We start from the raw sequence: 20,364 nt of genomic DNA, 5'->3' as shown, positions 1-20,364 counted from the left end.
AAATAGGTAAGTTGAGCAAAAGAGGAGGCAGGAGAGGAACCTGAGCCCCAGCCTGGGGCTTGCGGGCATGTTCATCCCAGGTTCCTGCTGTGGGAACCAGGGACATAAAGCCCGAAATCTCTAGACACACAACTGCCATATCTTCCTTTGCCTCTTGTCCCCGTTTTCTGGGAGGTGCAGATACCACTATCTGCATGAGTACTCTTTCCTCAATAAACCCTGACAGTGCTGTCCAAGAGGTAAAGCTCTATGCTAAAAGTAACCTAAGAAGGTCACCACCTTGTCTGCCTGCCGTGGTCCTAAGCCATGTCCTTAAATACCCAAGAGCTGTTTCTTCTCACCCAGCTTGCCTTCTGGCTCTGACTTCTCTTCCCAGCTTTGTGAAGTGGCTGTTGACCTGGCTGTGATCTTGACTGGTTGGCAACAGCCTTCCAAGTTCGAGGCTTGGATGAGGTCTCTGCCTTGCACACTACCCATCCACTCATGCTTCTAACTTCACACATTTAGCCCTGGACTGCTGGTTTTCTTGGACTGGCTTCCTCCCTGAGCAAGAAGAATTTGCCACTAAGGATGTGAACAAACATAGTCACATGCCACAGTAAGGCTTCTAGAAAAACACCATTTCTAGAAAAACACCTTTAGAAGAACTTAATGTTGATTTAAAACAGGCTTACAGAAAACAGGATATATAGAAAAGACAATCTTCTGTCCCAAGAAAATTAATTTTCAAAAAGTGACCTATACAGCAAAGTTGTTTACTCTAAGTGCTGCCCTTAAATTTTAATTGTCACGGTTGGGTTTTGGTAAAAGTAATAGAAATAGTGCTTATTAACAGTAGCTATACAAATATGTATCCTAAATAAAATCATGAGTCTTTTCTAAGCCTTAATTAAAAATTATATTTTAAAATTATTTTATCTAGGGTCACCTGGGTGGCTCATTCACTTAAGCATCTGATTAATGCTCAGGTTATGATCTCAGGGTCGTGAGATAAAACTCAGCATTTGGGCTCTGAACTCAGTGTGGAGTCTTCTTGGGATTCTTTCTTTCCCTCTCCCTATTCTCTAAATAAATAAATAATCTAAAAAATTATTTTATCTAAATTAATAATGAAATTTCAGAACTTTTATTCATATCAAATTGTCTCTAATATGGTATTCTGATTTGACTCATGAGATGAGAATCCCACAAAGTAAAATGAAATAGAAATGCCATCATCCTTTGAGAGGTCAGGTCCCATGGGATAGATTTCTACCCTTTTGTAGCTATAAAAATATTTAGCATTCTGCAGGATCAGAATGGCAGTACTGATTGTCACAGATAATATGAATTTACTTTGAAATTAATTCATAGGCAGGATATCCTTTATTAACACAGCTCTACTTTAAAAATATATTTATCTTAAAGTATTGAATGAAATCTTTGTTGATAGAGCTAACGAAAGTCTTTTTTCCCCTAAGTATATACTCAAAATAAATAAATGGATTTGAAGCTGTTTAAATAATGCCAGAATAACTGGTCTTTTAAGTAAGCCCTAAGGAAAATCAAAATGGTTACTCTCTATCATTGACACAAAAGAGAGACTGTTTTTTTTTTTTTAAATGTTTCAATCAGTGTTTTGGTGAAAGGGCAATGCAATTATAATGAAGGTATTTTCAAAAGCGGAAAGATTATATGATATGGTAAATTTTTGTGCAAGAAGCAGTTTGCTGTAATTGGGATTTCTGGAAATGTATGATAATATATGGGAATAATAGGATAGTTAATTTTATATCTGGAATTTCAGGGAAATCCAGTTTAGTTGCTTCTGTAGGTAAAATGAGATTCTTACCATCTTAGAAAAAGGTCTGTTGGCTCTGCTGGGGAAAAGAGGTATTTGCTCCAGAATTTTATTATTTTTTCAAGCAGTTCTATTAATTTTTCAGCAGCCAACCTTTCAGTAATGAGTAGAATTCTCATTTCTTTTGTTCTATTTTGATGTGTACATGTCCCATAATTTATATTGCCCCCCCAACTCTTAAAAATCTTCTTCACTGAAGTATATTAACATTACAAGGAAACAACAACTTTGAGGAGAGAAACTCTATCAAAAAGTGATTGTTTTATATGATGACCTCCCTCTTGTTCCATTTTCAGCAGAGGGGAAAATAATAACAGAGTGTCATCTTGGGAGAAATGAATGGAGTTTGAGTCTTGAGACAACATAGTCTCATAAGATACCTAGGAATAAACTTAACCAAAGAGGCTAAGAATCTATACTCAGAAAACTAAAAAGTACTCATGAAAGAAATTGAGGAAGACACAAAGAAATGGAAAAATGTTCCATGCTCCTGGATTGGAAGAACAAATATTGTGAAAATGTCTGTGCTACCTAAAGCAATCAACACATGTGCAATCAAACTCATGAGTTTGTCTCAAGTTGTTGTTGTTGTTGTTGAAAAGTTGTTCTTAAAAAGATATATGTAGTATGTTTCCTTGATTTTTTTTTAAATTTTTATTTTTTATAAACATATATTTTTATCCCTAGGGGTACAGGTTTGTGAATTGCCAGGTTTACACACTTCACAGCATTCACCTTAGCACATACCCTCCCCAATGTCTGTAACCCCACCCCCCTCTCCCGACCCCCCTCCCCCCAGCAACCCGCAGTTTGTTTTGTGAGATAACGAGTCACTTATGGTTTGTCTCCCTCTCAATTCCATCTTGTTTCATTGATTCTTCTCCTACCCCCTTAACCCCCCCATGTTGCATCTCCACTTCCTCATATCAGAGAGATCATATGATAGTTGTCTTTCTCCGATTGACTTATTTCGCTAAGCATGATACCCTCTAGTTCCATCCATGTTGTCGCAAATGGCAAGATTTCATTTCTTTTAAAGGCTGCGTAGTATTACATTGTGTATATATACCACATCTTATTTATCCGTTCATCTTTTGATCCACATCTAGGTTCTTTCCATAGATTGGCTATTGTAGACATTGCTGCTATAAACATTCAGGTGCACGTGCCCCTTCAGATCACTATGTTTGTATCTCTAGGGTAAATACCTAGTAGTGCAATTGCTGGGTCATAGGGTATATTCAACATTTTGAGGAAACTCCATGTTGTTTTCCAGAGTGGTTGCACCAGCTTGCATTCCCACCAACAGTGTAAAGAGGGTTCCCCTTTCTCCGCATCCTTGCCAACATCGGTCATTTCCTGTCTTGTTAATTTTAGCCATTCTGACTGGTGTAAGGTGATATCTCATTGTGGTTTTGATTTGTACTTCCCTGATGCCGAGTGATATGGAGCACTTTTTCATGTGTCTGTTGGCCATCTGGATGGCTTCTATGCAGAAATGTCTGTTCATGTCTTCTGCCCATTTGTTGATTGGATTATTTGTTCTTTGGGTGTTGAATTTGCTAAGTTCTTTATAGATATTGTACACTAGCCCTTTATCTGATATGTCGTTTGCAAATATCTTCTCCCATTCTGTCAGTTGTCTTTTGGTTTTGTTAACTGTTTCCTTTGCTGTGCAAAAGCTTTTGATCTTGATGAAATCCCAATAGTTCATTTTTGCCCTTGATTCCCTTGCCTTTGGCGATGTTCCTAGGAAGATGTTGCTGCGGCTGAGGTCGAAGAGGTTGCTGCTTGTGTTCTCCTCAAGGATTTTGATAGATTCCTTTCTCACATTGTGGTCCTTCATCCATTTTGAATCTATTTTCATGTGTGGTGTAAGGATATGGTACAATTTCATTTTTTCTGCATGTGGCTGTCCAGTTTTCCCAACACTATTTTTTGAAGAGATTGTCTTTTTTCCATTGGACATTCTTTCCTGCTTTGTCGAAGATTAGTTGAGGGTCTATTTCTGGGCTCTCTATTCTGTTCCATTGATCTATGTGTCTGTTTTTGTGCCAGTACCATTCTGTCTTGATGATGACAGCTTTGTAATAGAGCTTGAAGTCCGGAATTGTAATGCCACCAACTTTGGCTTTCTTTTTCAATATTCCTTTGGCTATTCGAGGTCTTTTCTGGTTCCATATAAATTTTAGGATTATTTGTTCCATTTCTTTGAAAAAAATGGATGGTATTTTGATAGGAATTGCATTAAATGTGTAGACTGCTTTAGGTAGCATAGACATTTTTACAATATTTGTTCTTCCTATCCAGGAGCATGGAACATTTTTCCATTTCTTTGTGTCTTCCTCAATTTCTTTCATGAGTACTTTATAGTTTTCTGAGTATAGATTCTTTGCCTCTTTGGTTAGGTTTATTCCTAGGTATCTTACAGTTTTGGGTGCAATTGTAAATGGGATTGACTCCTTAATTTCCTTTTCTTCTGTCTTGTTGTTGGTGTAGAGAAATGCAATTGATTTCTGTGCGTTGATTTTATATCCTGACACTTTACTGTATTCCTGTATAAGTTCTAGCAGTTTTGGAGTGGAGTCTTTTGGGTTTTCCACATCTAGTATCATATCATCTGCGAAGAGTAATAGTTTGACTTCTTCTTTGCCGATTTGGATGCCTTTGATTTCATTTTGTTGTCTGATTGCTGAGGCTAGGACTTCTAGTACTATTTTGAATAGCAGTGGTGATAATGGACATCCCTGCCGTGTTCCTGACCTTAGCGGAAAAGCTTTCAGTTTTTCTCCATTGAGAATGATATTTGCGGTGGGTTTTTCATAGATGGCTTTGATAATATTGAGGTATGTGCCCTCTATCCCTACACTTTGAAGAGTTTTGATCAGGAAGGGATGCTGTACTTTGTCAAATGCTTTTTCAGCATCTATTGAGAGTATCATATGGTTCTTGTTCTTTCTTTTATTAATGTGTTGTATCACATTGATTCATTTGCGGATGTTGAACCAACCTTGCAGCCCTGGAATAAATCCCACTTGGTTATGATGAATAATCCTTTTAATGTATTGTTGAATCCTTTTGGCTAGTATTTTGGTGAGAATTTTCGCATCTGTGTTCATCAAGGATGTTGGTCTATAGCTCTCTTTTTTGATGGGATCCTTGTCTGGTTTTGGGATCAAGGTGATGCTGGCCTCATAAAATGAGTTTGGAAGTTTTCCTTCCATTTCTATTTTTTGGAACAGTTTCAGGAGAATAGGAATTAGTTCTTCTTTAAATGTTTGGTAGAATTCCCCTGGGAAGCCGTCTGGCCCTGGGCTTTTGTTTGTTTGGAGATTGTTAATGACTGTTTCAATCTCCTTACTGGTTATAGGTCTGTTCAGGCTTTCTATCTCTTCCTGGTTCAGTTGTGGTAGTTTATATGTCTCTAGGAATGCATCCGTTTCTTCCAGATTGTCAAATTTGTTGGAGTAGAGTTACTCATATTATGTTCTTATAATTCTATTTCTTTGGTGTTAGCTGTGATCTCTCCTCTTTCATTCATGATTTTATTTATTTATTTATTTATTTATTTATTTATCTTTCTCTTTTATTTTTGATAAGTCTAGCCAGGGGGTTATCAATCTTAATAATTCTTTCAAAGAACCAGCTCCTATTTTCATTGATTTGTTCTATTGTTTTTTTGGTTTCTATTTCATTGTTTTCTGCTCTGATCTTTATTATTTCTCTTCTCCTCTGGGTTTAGGGTTTCTTTCTTATTCTTTCCCTAGCTCCTTTAGGTGTAGGGTTAGGTTGTGTACTTGAGACCTTTCTTGTTTCTTGAGAAAGATTTGTACTGCTATATATTTTCCTCTGAGGACTGCCCTTGCTGTGTCCCACAGATTTTGAACCGTTGTGTTTTCATCATCATTTGTTTCCATGAGTTTTTTTCAATTCTTCTTTAATTTCCTGGTTGACCCATTCATTCTTCAGAAGGACGCTGTTTAGTCTCCATGTATATGGGTTCTTTTCAAATTTGAGTTCTTGATTGAGTTCTAGCTTCAGATCATTGTGGTCTGAATATATGCAGGGAATGATCCCAATCTTTTGATACTAGTTGAGACCTGATTTAAGACCGAGGATGTGATCTATTCAGGAGAATGTTCCATGTGCACTAGAGAAGAATGTGTATTCTGTTGCTTTGGGATGAAATGTTCTGAATATATCTGTGATGTTGATCTGGTCCAGTGTGTCATTTCAGGCTTTTATTTCCCTATTGATCTTTTGCTTGGATGATCTGTCCATTTCAGTGAGGGGAGTGTTAAAGTCCCCTACTATTATCGCATTATTGTTGATGTGTTTCTTTGATTTTGTTATTAATTGGTTTATATAGTTGGCTGCTCCCACGTTGGGGGCATAGATATTTAAAATTGTTAGATCTTCTTGTTGAACAAATCCTTTGAGTATGATATAGTGTCCTTCCTCATCTCTTATTATAGTCTTCGGCTTAAAATCTATTTCATCTGATATAAGGATTGCCACCCCTGCTTTCTTCTGATGTTCACTAGCATGGTAAATTGTTTTCCACCCCCTCACTTTAAATTGGGAGATGTCTTCAGGTCTGAAATGAGTTTCCTGTACGCAACATATAGAAGGATTTTGTTTTTTTTATCCATTCTGATACCCTGTGTCTTTTGATTGGGGCATTTAGCCCATTAACATTCAGGAAAACTATTGAGAGATATGAATTTAGTGCCACTGTATTGCCTGTAAGGTGACTGTTACTGTATATTGTCTCTGTCCCTTTCTGATCCATTACTTTTAGGCTCTCTCTTTGCTTAGAGGACCCCTTTCAATATTTCCTGTAGAGCTGGTTTGGTGTTTGCAAATTCTTTCAGTTTTTGTTTGTCCTGGAAGCTTTTTATCTCTCCTTCTATTTTCAATGATAGCCTAGTTGGATATAGTATTCTTGGCTGCATGTTTTTCTTGTTTAATGCTCTGAATATATCATGCCAGCTCTTTCTGGCCTGCCAGGTCTCTGTGGATAAGTCTGCTGCCAATCTAATATTTTTACCATTGTATGTTACAGACTTCTTTTCCCGGGCTGCTTTCAGGATTTTCTCTTTGTCACTAAGACTTGTAAATTTTACTATTAGGTGATGGGGTGTGGACCTATTCTTGTTGATTTTGAGGGGGTTTCTCTGCACCTCCTGGATTTTGATGCTTGTTCCCTTTGTCATATTAGGGAAATTTTCTCCAATAATTCTCTCCAATATACCTTCTGCTCCCCTTTCTCTTTCTTCTTCTTCTGGAATCCCAATTATTCTAATGTTGTTTCAACTTATGGTGTCACTTATCTCTCGAATTCTCCCCTTGTGGTCCCGTAGCTGTTTGTCCCTCTTTTGCTCAGCTTCTTTATTCTCTGTCATTTGGTCTTCTATATCGCTAATTCTTTCTTCTGCCTCATTCATCCTAGCAGTGAGAGCCTCCATTTTTGATTGCACCTCATTAATAGCTTTTTTGATTTCAACTTGGTTAGATTTTAGTTCTTTTATTTCTCCAGAAAGGGCTTTTATCTCTCCAGAGAGGGTTTCTCTAATATCTTCCATGCCTTTTTTGAGCCCGGCTAGAACCTTGGGAATCGTCATTCTGAACTCAAGATCTGACATATTACCAATGTCTGTATTGATTAGGTCCCTAGCCTTTGTTGCTGCCTCTTGTTCTTTTTTTTGTGTTGAATTTTCTGCCTTGTCATTTTGTCCAGATAAGAGTATATGAAGGAGCAAGTAAAATACTAAAGGGGTGGCAAAGACCCGAGGAAAATACGCTTTAATCAAATAAGAAGAGATCCTAAATCGTAGGGTGGAGGGGTGGAGAAAGGGGATAGAAAGAGGTTCAAAAAAAAAAAAAAAGAAAACGAATAAAGAAAAAATATATCTATATTAGATAAACTAGTTAAAACCGTTAAAAAAGAAAAAGGGTAAAAGTTAAAAAAAATTAACAGCAGAAGAAAAAAAAATTGAAAAAGAAAAAAAATTAAATTAACTGCAAGACTGAAGAATTAGGTGAAGAAAGCCATGAGTTCCATGCTTTGCTTTCTCCTCCTCTGGAATTCCGCCACTCTCCTTGGTATTTAACCTGCAGTCCTTGGTAGGTGAACTTGGTCTTGGCTGGATTTCTTGTTGATCTTCTGGGGGAGGGGCCTGGTGTAGTGATTCTCAAGTGTCTTTGCCCCAGGCGGAATTGCACTGCCCTTACCAGGGGCCGGGCTGAGTAACCAGCTCTAGTTCGCTTTCAGGAGCTTTTGTTCCCTGAAAGCTTTCCGTAGAGTTTGCAAGGACGGGAATGGAAATGGCGGCTTCCCAGTCTCCTTCCCAGAGGAGCCAAACTCGGGGCCCCACTCCTCAGTGCGCCCTTAGAGAATAGCACCCAATTACTCCCTTCTCCCTGGCCTCTGGCTGCACTCCAAGCTCACCCAGCCTGCGACCAGTTCAAGGTAACCCCAAGCTGAGAGCTCACTCCTCTGCTCTGTCCCTGTAGCCAGCCTCCCCGTTCTAATATGTATAAGCTCTGTGACACTCAGACACCCCCAATCCTTCTGTGACCCTGCGGGACTTGAGGTCACTCTGACCCCGCTTGGGTTTTACCCCGGTTTAGCCTCTGGAGCAATGTCCCTCAGCTGAACAGACTTTTAAAAGTCCTGATTTTGTGTTCCATTGCTCCGCCGCTTGCCGGGAGCCAGCCCCTCCCCCCCGGCTTTGGATTCACTTCTCCACCAGTCCTGCCTTTCAGAAAGTGGTTGATTTTGTTTCTAGAATTGCTGTTCTTCTTCTCTTTGATCTCCCGTTGGATTTGTGGGTGTTTCCAATCTTTAGATAAGCTATCTAGCTGATCTCCTGCTACCTGAAGTAGTCTCAGCCTGCTACTTCTCGGCCACCTTGACTCCTCTCTGTTTCCTTGATATTTTTAAAGGTCTTCTCTTTTTCTTTGTCTCTCCTCTTTGCCAGCCATTTTCCATAATTTGTCTAGTAGAACTTACTTCCTAAAAACACCTTTCCTAATCTCTTGAAATTTGAAGGAAAAAAAAATCCTTTAATGCAGATGTTTGAGTGCGGCACGTTACATCATGTTATCTTTGGTGATTACAACATGGTCTGCCTAGTTAGTCCATGAAGCACTAACACTGTAACGAAAACTGGTAAGCAGTTCTCACACATATGATAAACTGCCCAAGCCCAGATGGGATAAGGTCTAAATTAGATCCACACTAAATATTTTTTCAGTATGCCAGCCATTATGAGAGCTTGTTTTCTTATCTTCAGGACAGATCTATGGTAGCAAAAAACCAAACAAACCCAAAAAACAGAAAAAAACCAACAACCTTAAAACTGAAGAGCTGGCAATTATTACTTCCTTCTTAGTCTATGGACTACCTAACAGCATTCTACAGCAAGGATTTGTATAGAAAGCGGCTTGGCAAATTATCTCCATGTCCTCAGTTCTTCACACATTCTAAATCCACTAGTCGGAAGGCATGCTCTCTCTCACTTTGTGTTAACTTTCAATTAGTAAAAGCTTTCAGGATTCATGATTTATTGTGTTGTAATTTTTAATTGATAGCTATTATGGAAGGACACAAGGCAGATCTTTTCTTTTTACCTAAAGCATATGGCCAGAAAGAAGACTATTACTATATATATTAAACAGACAAACTATCAAAGGCAGCTGCTAAAATTTCATTCCTTGGCTTTTTGCCAGATTTCAAATCGAGTTTTTGAGGACCCAGACCTTCTCATTGATGAAATGGGAACAGCTACCGTGACATTCAGCACTTTTCCCTCTGCATGTCTTGGAACAGGGGGTTGCCATTCCTAGATTTGGAAAGATTTTCTTTTCTTATTCCTTTAGAAGCCTAAAAAGGCAGCTTCCTAATCTAGTGGCATCCAAAACATTTAAAATAGCTCTGAAATAAACTGATTTTCTTTTTGACGTCTACTTTTTTTCCCTTCTGTAAAATTTACCAGAAAGTTCACAAATTCTGACAAAATTCACCTCTTCTTCTTGGTGCCTACAATTGTATGTACAGTGGCCAGAGCCACTCGATGGATTCTACCAAGTCCTAGCAGTCCTATCTTATGATTAACGTAGTTTTGAATGAATTGACTTTAGATTAATCTGTGTTTGGAAGGGATGAAGCTGATGTCTTATGAGCAATATAGGAAATGGATTCTCTTGGAAACGCACAGACTGTATATTAAGGAGAGAAGACTATATTCTCACAAGAGAGACTCTGGTTTAACTGCTAAATGGAAGATTAACTAAGCCCCATCGTTAGGTTTCTCTGTTTAAGCGATCGGAATGTGTCTCCATCCTCCCTCATTTATTGTCACATCTCTCTCTCTCTCCATATATATATATATATATCTTTCAGTAGAAGTGTTCATTGCTTGCTTTAAGTAGTATCGAAAATATATTTTTAGAAGTCATTTCCTAATTTATCCTGAATTCCCTTCTAGGGTCATCGGCTTGTTGCCAGGCCTTCCCCTGTTCTAGCACTGGAAGTCCTGTCTCAGGAACACCCTTTGTCACAGGCAAAACAGGACAGTGCTCACTTGATCCCTCATTTCCCCTTTTTACATCGGTGACTTTCTATTTAAGTGATATTATAGCTCTAAAGTTGAGTTACCCTAATTGACAGATCTGTCAGTTGCGGTTCTTGACTTGCTGGCGGCAAACCAACAGGAGCAGCCGCAACACTTGGGTACTTGTTAGAAAAGCAGATATTCAGGTCCCAACCCAGACCTGGAAATCATAAGCTCTGAAGGCTGGAATCAACAATCTATTTTTGCTGTTATTGTTGTTTTATATATTTTTTTAAAAAAAATTTTAATAAACATATAATGTATTATTAGCCCGAGGGGTACAGGTGTGTGAATCGCCAGGTTTACATACTTCACAGCACTCACCATAGCACATACCCTCCCCAATGTCCATAACCCCACCACCCTCTCCATACCCCCCTCCCCCTGGCCACCCTCAGTTTGTTTTGTGAGATTAAGAGTCTCTTATGGTTTGTCTCCCTCCCAATCCCATCTTGTTTCATTGATTCTTTTCCTACCCCCCAACCCCCCATGTTGCATCTCCACTTCCTCATATCAGGGAGATCATATGATAGTTGTCTTTCCCTGATTGACTTAGTTCGCTAAGCATAATACCCTGTAGTTCCATCCATGTTGTCGCAAATGGCAAGATTTCATTTCTTTTGATGACTGCATAGTAGTCCATCAACAATCTGTTTTATCAAAACTTCCAGGTGAGGGTGAACCTGGGTTAAGCTCAGCTGGTTAAGCAACTGCCTTCAGCTCAGATCCTGATCCCTGAGTCTCAGGATCAAGTCCCACATCGGGCTCCCAACTCCATGAGGAGTCTGCTTTTCCCTCTGACCTTCTTCCCTCATGCTCCCTCTCATTGTGTCTATTTCAAATAAATAAATAAAATCTTAAAAAAAAAAAAAAAACTTCCAGGTGATTCTGAAATAGAATACATTTTTTGCAACCACCAGGTTTCCAGGAAGAGGATTATTTTTGATTCAAATAAGTTTCTAACATCTTAGCTTCATCATTGTTGGATGTTGTGAGAACCAAAGGAGCATAGAGAAAATAGAGTGAAAGAAGCAGTGTGTGAAGAATTATAAGACAAAAATTAGGAGGCCTCAGCAGTTGGTTAAGCATCTGTCTTTGGATCAGGTCACAATCCCAGGGTCCTGGATTGAGTCCCACATAGGGCTTCCTGTTCAGCAGGAAGTATGCTTCTCTTTCTCTGTGTTTTTTCTCTCTCTCTCTCTCTCTCTCAAAGAAATAAAATATTTTTTTTAAAAAAGAGGAAATTGATTAAGGATGAAAACTTAGGTTAGCAGGTCAGAGATTTTCTGTTGCTATGCTAATTTTACGTCTGGTGCCTTACAGGGATATGACCTCAACTTTTGAAAGAAAGGCAAATGCCTAACAACAAATTTATTGACAGAAGCCTCTATATGTATCAATTATAAAATATCTACCAAGCTCTTTCTAGTTGTATTGTGGGGTATGTATATATATATATACTAAGGGAGTATAATATATCCCCCTGGCTTTTAGAAAATAAGACTCCAACATGAAGACATTGATAGAGATTGTTGAGGTTACTTTTATCAACCAAGAACATCCCTGAGATATAAAGTTATGAACCCGATACATAGTCGATAAGACACTCCAGGGTTTCCAGGGTTTCTGTGCTATAACAAGCCCCTTCTTGTGGACTGAAAGAAAATAATGAAGGCAAATTGTCTGATAAAGAAAAAAAAAAAAAAAAGACCAACTCTAATCCTTTCCTTCAAGTAGAGAGAGACCTTGTCTTCTGAGGGAGAATCTCAGTCAAGCTATAAGACCAGAGTCTCTGAACAGTTATAGAAATGAGTGTGTCTGGAAGCACCACTGTGTCCCTAGAGAACCTTGCAAAGCTGGCAGCCCACAGCTTAGATCGAACACAGAGAAGATTTGGGCCTACACAGGATTTTATACATGCACACACACACGGAATTGCTAATGCTTAAAATTTGGAGATTTTAAATAAAACTTTTTGGCTTTTATCAAAATAAGAATGAAAGCTCTGGTAAAACTGTACAACTCTTTCTAAATATTTTTATTTTATTTATTTATTTATTTATTTATTTGACAGAGAGAGAAGAATTATAAGTAGGCAGAGAGGCAGACAGAGAGGGGGGGAAGCAGGCTCCCTGCTGAGCAGAGAACCCGATGTGGGGCTCGATCTCAGGACGCTGAGACCATGACCTGAGCTGAAGGCAGGGGCTTAATCCACTGAGCCATCCAGATGCCCCATGGACAACTTTCTAAAACAACAGTAACTGACTAAAGTGGTATAATGAACTAGCCCTTTCCTAGGGAGCGTGCTCTCCAGTTTACCACAGCTGCTCATACCGTCTTTGTCAACTGCCCTGCTTCACTCGTTTACACCTTCTTCCTTCCCTGGTGTGTGTGGGGGGCGGGGTGTGAGTGGGTGTGTGTGTGTGGGCACACTATTGCCTAGCTTTATGTCTGTTTCTACTCGGTGAGATCCCATTTCAAACCAGAGAGGTCCATTTTGAGGTCAAGGACATTTTGGAGACATAAGATTCGGAAGTATAAGTAGATCTCCACTTTGGTTGGCCAACTCTCCCAACCTACCTACCTCGTCAGGGGTCTGGACAGTTTCTGCTCCTGAGAGCAGTTCCTGCTCCTAGCTTCCTGAGCTTCAGGGGTCTCTGGTGTCCCTCCTGCTTGGCCTCTTCCTCCACCCCTCCTCCCCCTAGCTAGCTGAACTTAGAGCTGCCTAACCCAAGTCACTCCTTCTTCGCTCTGGTCCTAATCATCACTTCCTTTTAAGGGCTTCTGCAACTATGCACTTACCTGGCAACTTCCTTCCTTAGCTTTTTACTCCAAAACTCTAATCAGTGATAGAAAGAACCTAAATTGCTGATAAATTATCCTCTGAAAGTTAATCTAATGTTACCCTCTCAAATCTTAGATGCTCCTAAAAAATGGCCATTCCCAATGAAACTAATTGGTCCTAATTTCAAGAGGCAAATCCAAATAGGGTCTGTCTCAAATACATTTCTTTGAAATAATTTATGTTTTAATCTGCATGTGATATACATGGCACAAAGTGAATCCAAGTGAGTTCAACAGATAATCATTATCAGTGTCTCAATCTACCCCTGATGTAATTGCCTCAAAGAGATCATCTTTGGGTAGCTTTGAGAAGCCTTTCAAAAGTTGCTGTTTGGTATTTTGTTTTGTGAGTTTTTGAAATCTCTTGCCTTTCTATAATTTCTAATATGTGCAAGGCATGGAAAATCTAGTTCAAATACTGTAAAGGGAGAAGAATTAAGAGTTTCATTGGATGTTAAGAGTTTCACTGAGGTCACTCTAGTACAAAATATGCCATGTGTTTTAAAAAGTACAGGGAATCACTTTTTGCATGGTACTTGCACTTTTGGAAGCATGATAAAATCAAAGTTTGCATTACAACTACTCGTGCTCATCCTCCTCAAAAAGAGAAAATCCATTGCCTCCTCTCCCCATCGTATTAGTGCCCAATCCCTCTTGAGTATACAAATTTTATCATATTTATTTCTTCACCTCCAGTGAGTAGCCCAGGGTCTAATGTATGAGGGCTCTTTCAGGCCCAGACCAAAAGTTTCAGGGCTAAGACCAGAGTGCAGATGAAAACCTTATGTCATCCAGATGAATATTGACGTGTTCTACCTCAGCCTTCACCTAGCAACCCCACAGCCTGCACCCCAGGGATTGCCCCTGTGACCTGAAGGGTAAGGGATCTACTCTCCTGTGTCAGACCTGAGTCCTGCCAAGGGGTAAGACAGATCCTGGAGGGCAGGGCAGAAGCTGCTCCCCAAGCTAGGATTTTTTGGGTGGTGATTGGATCCACCCAAATCAGGTAGCCTGTGGGGGAGGTACCTCTTCTCCCCGGACTTTGTCTGCTAAGGTGATTTGATGAAGCCCAGGTATGAACAAACTAACCTCTTCCTCTGGTTTCCAGATATAGGCTGTGATCTCCTTCTACCTCTCCACCCCCTTCATTCCTCTTTCTTTCCTTCTTTCTTTCTTTCTGGAGAGAGAAAAAGAACAGGAGCAGGGGCAGGGTAAGGGAGAGAAGAGAGGGAGAGAGAATCTTAAGCTGGCTCCACACCCAGCACAAATCCCAAGAAGAGGCTTGATCTTAGGACCCTGAGATCAGGACCTGAGATGAAATCTAGAGTCGGATGTTTAGCTGACTGAGCCACCCACCTGGCAACACACACAGACACATGCACACTCACAGATACAGACACATACATACACACACAAACTTGTAAGCTCTGACTGTATGCAGGCCTCCGAGGTACCCATTCCAGCTCTCACTTCCCTTTCCTATCTTTCTCACTTGCTCATTTGGTTATCAAACTCTCTAAAAACTTTTTTTTACAAGGGATGCCTGGGTGGTTTCGTCAGTTAAGCATCTGCCTTCAGCTCAGGTCATGATCCCAGGTCCCTGGGGTAGAGTCCCACATCCCACATTGGGCTCCCTGCTGAGCAGGAAGCCTGCTTCTTTTTCTGCCTGCCATGCCCCCTGCTTATGTTCTCTCTATCTCTCTCTGGCAAATAAATAAAAATATTTTTTGAAAAACACCTTTTTTTAAACAAGATCAACAAATTCAAAAAATAGACTTTTGTGTTGATGCCTTGTGAAATGTGAAGACCTCAAAAATACAGTATCCAATGTAGAGGTCATTCTTGCCTGGGTCTAATGGTGTGGTCCTGTACTCAATAAATATTAGTTAAATTAATTTACATCCACCGGAAAGAAACCACCAGAAATAATTTATAAAAAAAAAAAACTTGTGGATTTTTTTTATTTTTATTTTTTGGTCACGAGGCACCTTTTTATACTTCAGAATGTCAGCATATTTAAGAGGAAGCAGCTGTTCTGCTCACTTGCTAACAAGCCTGGGTGAGACTTAAATTCACACATAGAGGAAGGACGTAAATTGTATATAATTCTGAGTCTCTAATTTACAGGAAAACATGATGAGTATCTTTGGGTCATAATATTAATTCCTGTCACCTGAGAGGAAACTAAAATAACTCAGCTTTAGTTGTCCTATTGGGTAATGAGGTTTGTGTCTAGGAGAATAAATTTCTTACCTAGACCATGTAACTTAGCTGCTCTGTTTTGCTCTCTGGAATTCAAGTCGTTGATATTTTCTGGAATCTTTTCTTATGCTATACGGAATTTAAAAAGTATTTGCAGTGTTTTTGCACAAGCATGAGGACCACAAATGGGTCACTCTGAATACTGACAGCTTTTCTCTTGTTCCCAACTAAAACCCCATCCCACAAAGTATTAGCAATCTGTTTTGATGCCAAAGCCAAATACTGACAGTTGCAATGATGAATACTTGCTACAGGATACTAGCAGAAAAACTGCCCAGAAATACAGACCCAACCCATCTCAAACCTTTTTCTTCCCACTGAATAGCACCCATTAGTTTTGACTTGTGACATATATAGTTCTTAGAAGGTCACTGGTTATAGAATGCCAAGAAATCTGAGTCAACCTTTGGGGAAAAAGTAAATCATTATTCCAATTTCCCATCTTTGGGTAAGGAAGGAAGGAAATAGGAAAGGGAAGGGAAGGAAAGGAGAAAGAAAAGGAAAGAGAAAAGGGATGAGAGGAGAAGGAAGGAGGGAAGGGAGAAAGAAAGAGAGAAAGGGAAGACAAGACAAGACCTGTAGTTTACTTTTACCATTTTGCACAAGAGGCTATTTGAGAGCTGTTGATTTTTCTTTTCTCTCCTCCTCCCAAAATAATTCCAATAACATAATACTCAGCATAAATGGATGGTTGGACATACATGATTGACTCTAGCTCAGGCTATGTTTAGTTTCTTTTAAAGGCAAATTTTTAAGATGCTATCTTCAAACATGCATAATAAATCATGACCAATTTGAATTAGCTGAAGAGGCAAAAAATACATTAGATGAAGAGAATGTATACAGTTCTTTTATTAAAAAAATCAAATTTTTAACAATAAAAAATAAATGAAGAGCATATGCTTCTGAGCCAGACTATCTAAGTTCAAACCCTTGTGCTCCACCTGGCGGCTCTGGCTTTGGGCAAGTTCCGAAATCTCTCCATCCCTCAATTTCTTCTCAAGATGGGGATAAAAATGGTGTTCCCCTCTTAGGTTTATATGAGAACTGAATGAATTCATACCTGTAAATGTTTTAAAAGTGATTCAATAATCATTAGCTGTAATTGTTATCCATTCATTCATTGTTTTCTTTTAATAAATATTTGAGTGTTTTTCTCATGCCAAGTGTAAGTGCAAGAATTTAGCAATGAACAAACCTGATTAAAGATTTAACTTTACTATCATCAAGTCATCATGAGATGTCTCATGAACCATGATGGATATTTATCAGCCTTCTCATCCTCAGTGGTTTAGTATATATAGAACCTAGCACAAAACAGCTGCTTAATAAATGTTGGTGGAATCAAGTATGAATCCGTGACTCATTGCAGCACAGGATAATAAGCACTTAATTTAGAATTGGGAGTTGCAATGTCAAGTCCCAGTTTCTATCCTAGAGCACTATGTGACTGAAAAATTGTAATCTGAAACCTAAGAAAGCTATACCAAGAAACCACTAAGATTTCTTTTGATCATGATTCTACCAGGTAACTGACATGATGTACTATTTGTTGACTGGTTATAGTTCTATTTTTCTTAAATGCAATGAACTTTTCATTTTAGAATAGTTTTAGATTTACAGAAAAGGTGCAAAAATATTACAGAGGGCACCTACACCCCCTGCATCCAGTTTTCCCTTACTGTTAACATCGCACAATGTCATAGTGCATTTATCAGAACTAATGAACCAATAGTGATACATTATTATTAACTGAAGTCCATGTTTCATTCACATCTCCTAAGTTTTTACCTAATGCCCCCCCCCTTTTCTTTGCTCCAGAATCCTAACCTGGCTACCACATTATATAAAGTCATCACATCATGTCTCCTTAGACTCCTCTAGATTTGACAGTTTCTCAGATGCTCCTTGTTTGGATGACCTTAACAGTTTTGGGGACTATTGGTCAGGAATTTCATAAAATGTCTTTAAATTTGGGTTTGTTGAATGTTTTCCCCATGGTTGGACAGGGGTTGTGAGTTTGGGGGAGGAAGTATAGAAGTAATTCATCTCACATCTTATCAAAGGTATATGTTGTTAACATAAACACCCACTGAAGATTCTGTTTTTCTGGTTGGATAAAGAATTATGTATAATTGGTAATTTAATGTACCATATTAAGAAAAATTTCTTGACTAGATGTAATTTTCTAGGCAATGTCTAACATAGTTGATTCTCTTTAAATACAGTATAATCTTAAAATACACTTACCTTACTTTTTCCATGAAAAATTTCTCTCACCACTGATAAATGAAAAGGAACTGAAAAAATCCATGTCCTGTTATAAATTAATAGTAATCCTACCTATGGATACAAGATTTATATATTAAATTTAAAGTGAAAAATATAACTGTTTGTATTTCTTTCAAATTAAAGGCAAAATTGAGAAAATAACAGATTTGTGCTCAGCTATGAAGTCAAAAAGCAGAAAGAACAGAAGTTAGGCTTTTTGATACTAATTCCTCTAAAACTGTCTCATGCAGAGGACTTGCCTTGAGAAATGTTAATACTTAACTAAGCCCTAGGCATAGAGAATCTGGCATTTCTAATCTTGTGGCATCCTTGGTCTAAACGTACATTATCCTCAGAGGTTAGAAAAAAATACCGATGTAGCTGTTACAGGGATTAGAAGATCTATGGTTTTGTTTATCGTATACTTTTCTTATGAATATCACTATAAATAGGGAAGTTGCTTTAGGATTACTATGATCTATGCTACACACAGTTTTCAGATCAAGACATAAAATAAATATAGTCTATCCAGAGGAGAAGTTGTTAGAAGTTGGGTATTACTAGGGATATCCTTCCCTGGGTTTAAATGAAATAAATACCTAGAGTATCACACGGCTCCAGCATGTAGCCACACTAAGTTAAAATATATATCTGTATTTACGGTTGTTACTCCCCATGGAGCTGATCGTAAGACCAGTTTAGTAGTTTTAGCCTACTTCTGTTTGTCACCTTACTTTGTAACCTTATCATGTGTCACAGTCATGGCCAAGAGTATCATCCACAATATTTTTTTTAATCCCTGATGTTTTCAAGCTATAAAACACTTTGCCCTAAATCACCATATTCTATATCTATGACCTTGGAAATGTCCTTAATTTCTGGAATTTCCTCAGTTGTACAGTTTGTGTGAAGGTTAAATGAAATTTTACATATAAAACACTTAGCAAATTAATTGGACACTTGTTATTTACTCATAGACATATAGGCCTATGCTTTCAATCATTTCTGGTTTGTTGGGAGCAATGAATAGGTACTAGACTATCATAGTCATTGCATTTGATGCCATATATAGGTTCTCAGAAATATTTTCTAGCTATTACCTGGTAATTTTACATAGGCACCTCAAGAGACAAGTAAAAATTATCGGGAAATGGACCTGTCAATGTTGAGAGAATAAATATATTCTGGTGCAAAACTTGGGATTAGAGTAATTTTATTTATTTTTCTCTAGCCACGAAAAGCTGATGAGCAGACTCTTTTTACATGGTTGGAGGATATTCTCCAAAACACTAAAGGAGGCTTACTTGATGATCTTAGTAGTTAAGTGATTAAACATGTATGAAATGTCAGGCAAAGGAAATAAGATCCAGATGAACTGTTTTATACAACAGTCCTCAACAAGAGCCCATTTTTCTTCTGACTGACTAGTGTTTCTGATGCCATATTCGGGAAAGAAGCTATAACCAATCTCACCTAAACTCCCACCTTTATATCTGGATCAAAGGAGATATCCAAGTTAAAGGGGATCCTATAACTGCAATCAACTCTTGATAATGTGATCTAATAAGAAGTAAGCATTTATGAGGACAACATTTCATTGCAGGCAGACCACTGTCCCTTATAACCACTGCCTAATTCACTTATTATGAACTTTTCACTGTGGCATTAATGACCATGGCAGCATCTGGAATGAAAAACAGTTCCAAGAGCAGGTGTAGCTAGAGAGAGCCTGGGAATATTTTGAATAGGAGGTTAAGAACCAGCCAGCTGGGAGACAAAAATTAAATAGTAGAAAGGTAGGAAGGTTAGGAGCATTAGAGATCCTTTGCAATTTGTTATTGGATATGGCAAACATTGCTGATGGTAATTGGTAATTGTCATCTTCAGAATGGGAGCTGTGTATGCCCAAGTGAAGTCAGGATAAAGGACTTTTGCTTTATAGCTTGACCTCTCCAGATTTAGAATCAGACTTTGGAGCCAGAAGGATTGTAGCATTCCAGTACATCAACACTTCCGTGGTCATCAGACTCCTAGAACGATGATGTGACATTAACATGGGGCGACCAGTCAGTGAATTTCTTGTAGAGTGGCCATTGATGTTTGAAAACTACATAACAAACTCTCTGAATGCAGCCCGGTACAAAGCATGCATTTAATAAATATGCCAGACCAGAGTTTTTGTACCCGGCATTGAATATATAACTCTTTGTAAATAGGACAATGATTTTCTAAATCGTTGATCTGAACAAACCCTTGTGTTTTCAGGTTCCATTTTTTTTTTCTTTCTTTGCACAAGCCTATAGAAAATGATCAGTACTTATATTTTAATTAAAGAAAAAAATGTAGAAGGAAAATAGAAATACGAGTATTAAAGAAAAATAAAAATATCTTTAAAGTGTTTATCCTCTATTTTTTAAAAAGCCATCTGTGTAGAAATAGAGGCATACAAAGTACAGGGCATTGTAAATACAATTTTACTAAGGCCATATGTTAACAAGAGAAATCTGTGAGTATGTTTATTTGTCCCAC

General features: G+C 38.4%; 1 protein-coding gene across 2 annotated transcripts in view; it reads left to right on the top strand.

Annotated features, from left to right (window-relative positions):
- Positions 1–20,364, top strand: part of ZNF385D (zinc finger protein 385D) — a 908,018-nt gene that overhangs the window by 873,959 nt on the left and 13,695 nt on the right. The window lies entirely within an intron of this gene.

Source organism: Mustela putorius, unplaced genomic scaffold, assembly GCF_011764305.1.
Source record: "Mustela putorius furo isolate JIRA1106 unplaced genomic scaffold, ASM1176430v1.1 tig00003834_pilon_pilon_pilon, whole genome shotgun sequence".
NCBI classification, from domain to species: domain Eukaryota; kingdom Metazoa; phylum Chordata; class Mammalia; order Carnivora; family Mustelidae; genus Mustela; species Mustela putorius.
Note: the sequence above shows the minus strand (reverse complement) of the source record. Positions and strands in the feature narration are given on the sequence as shown.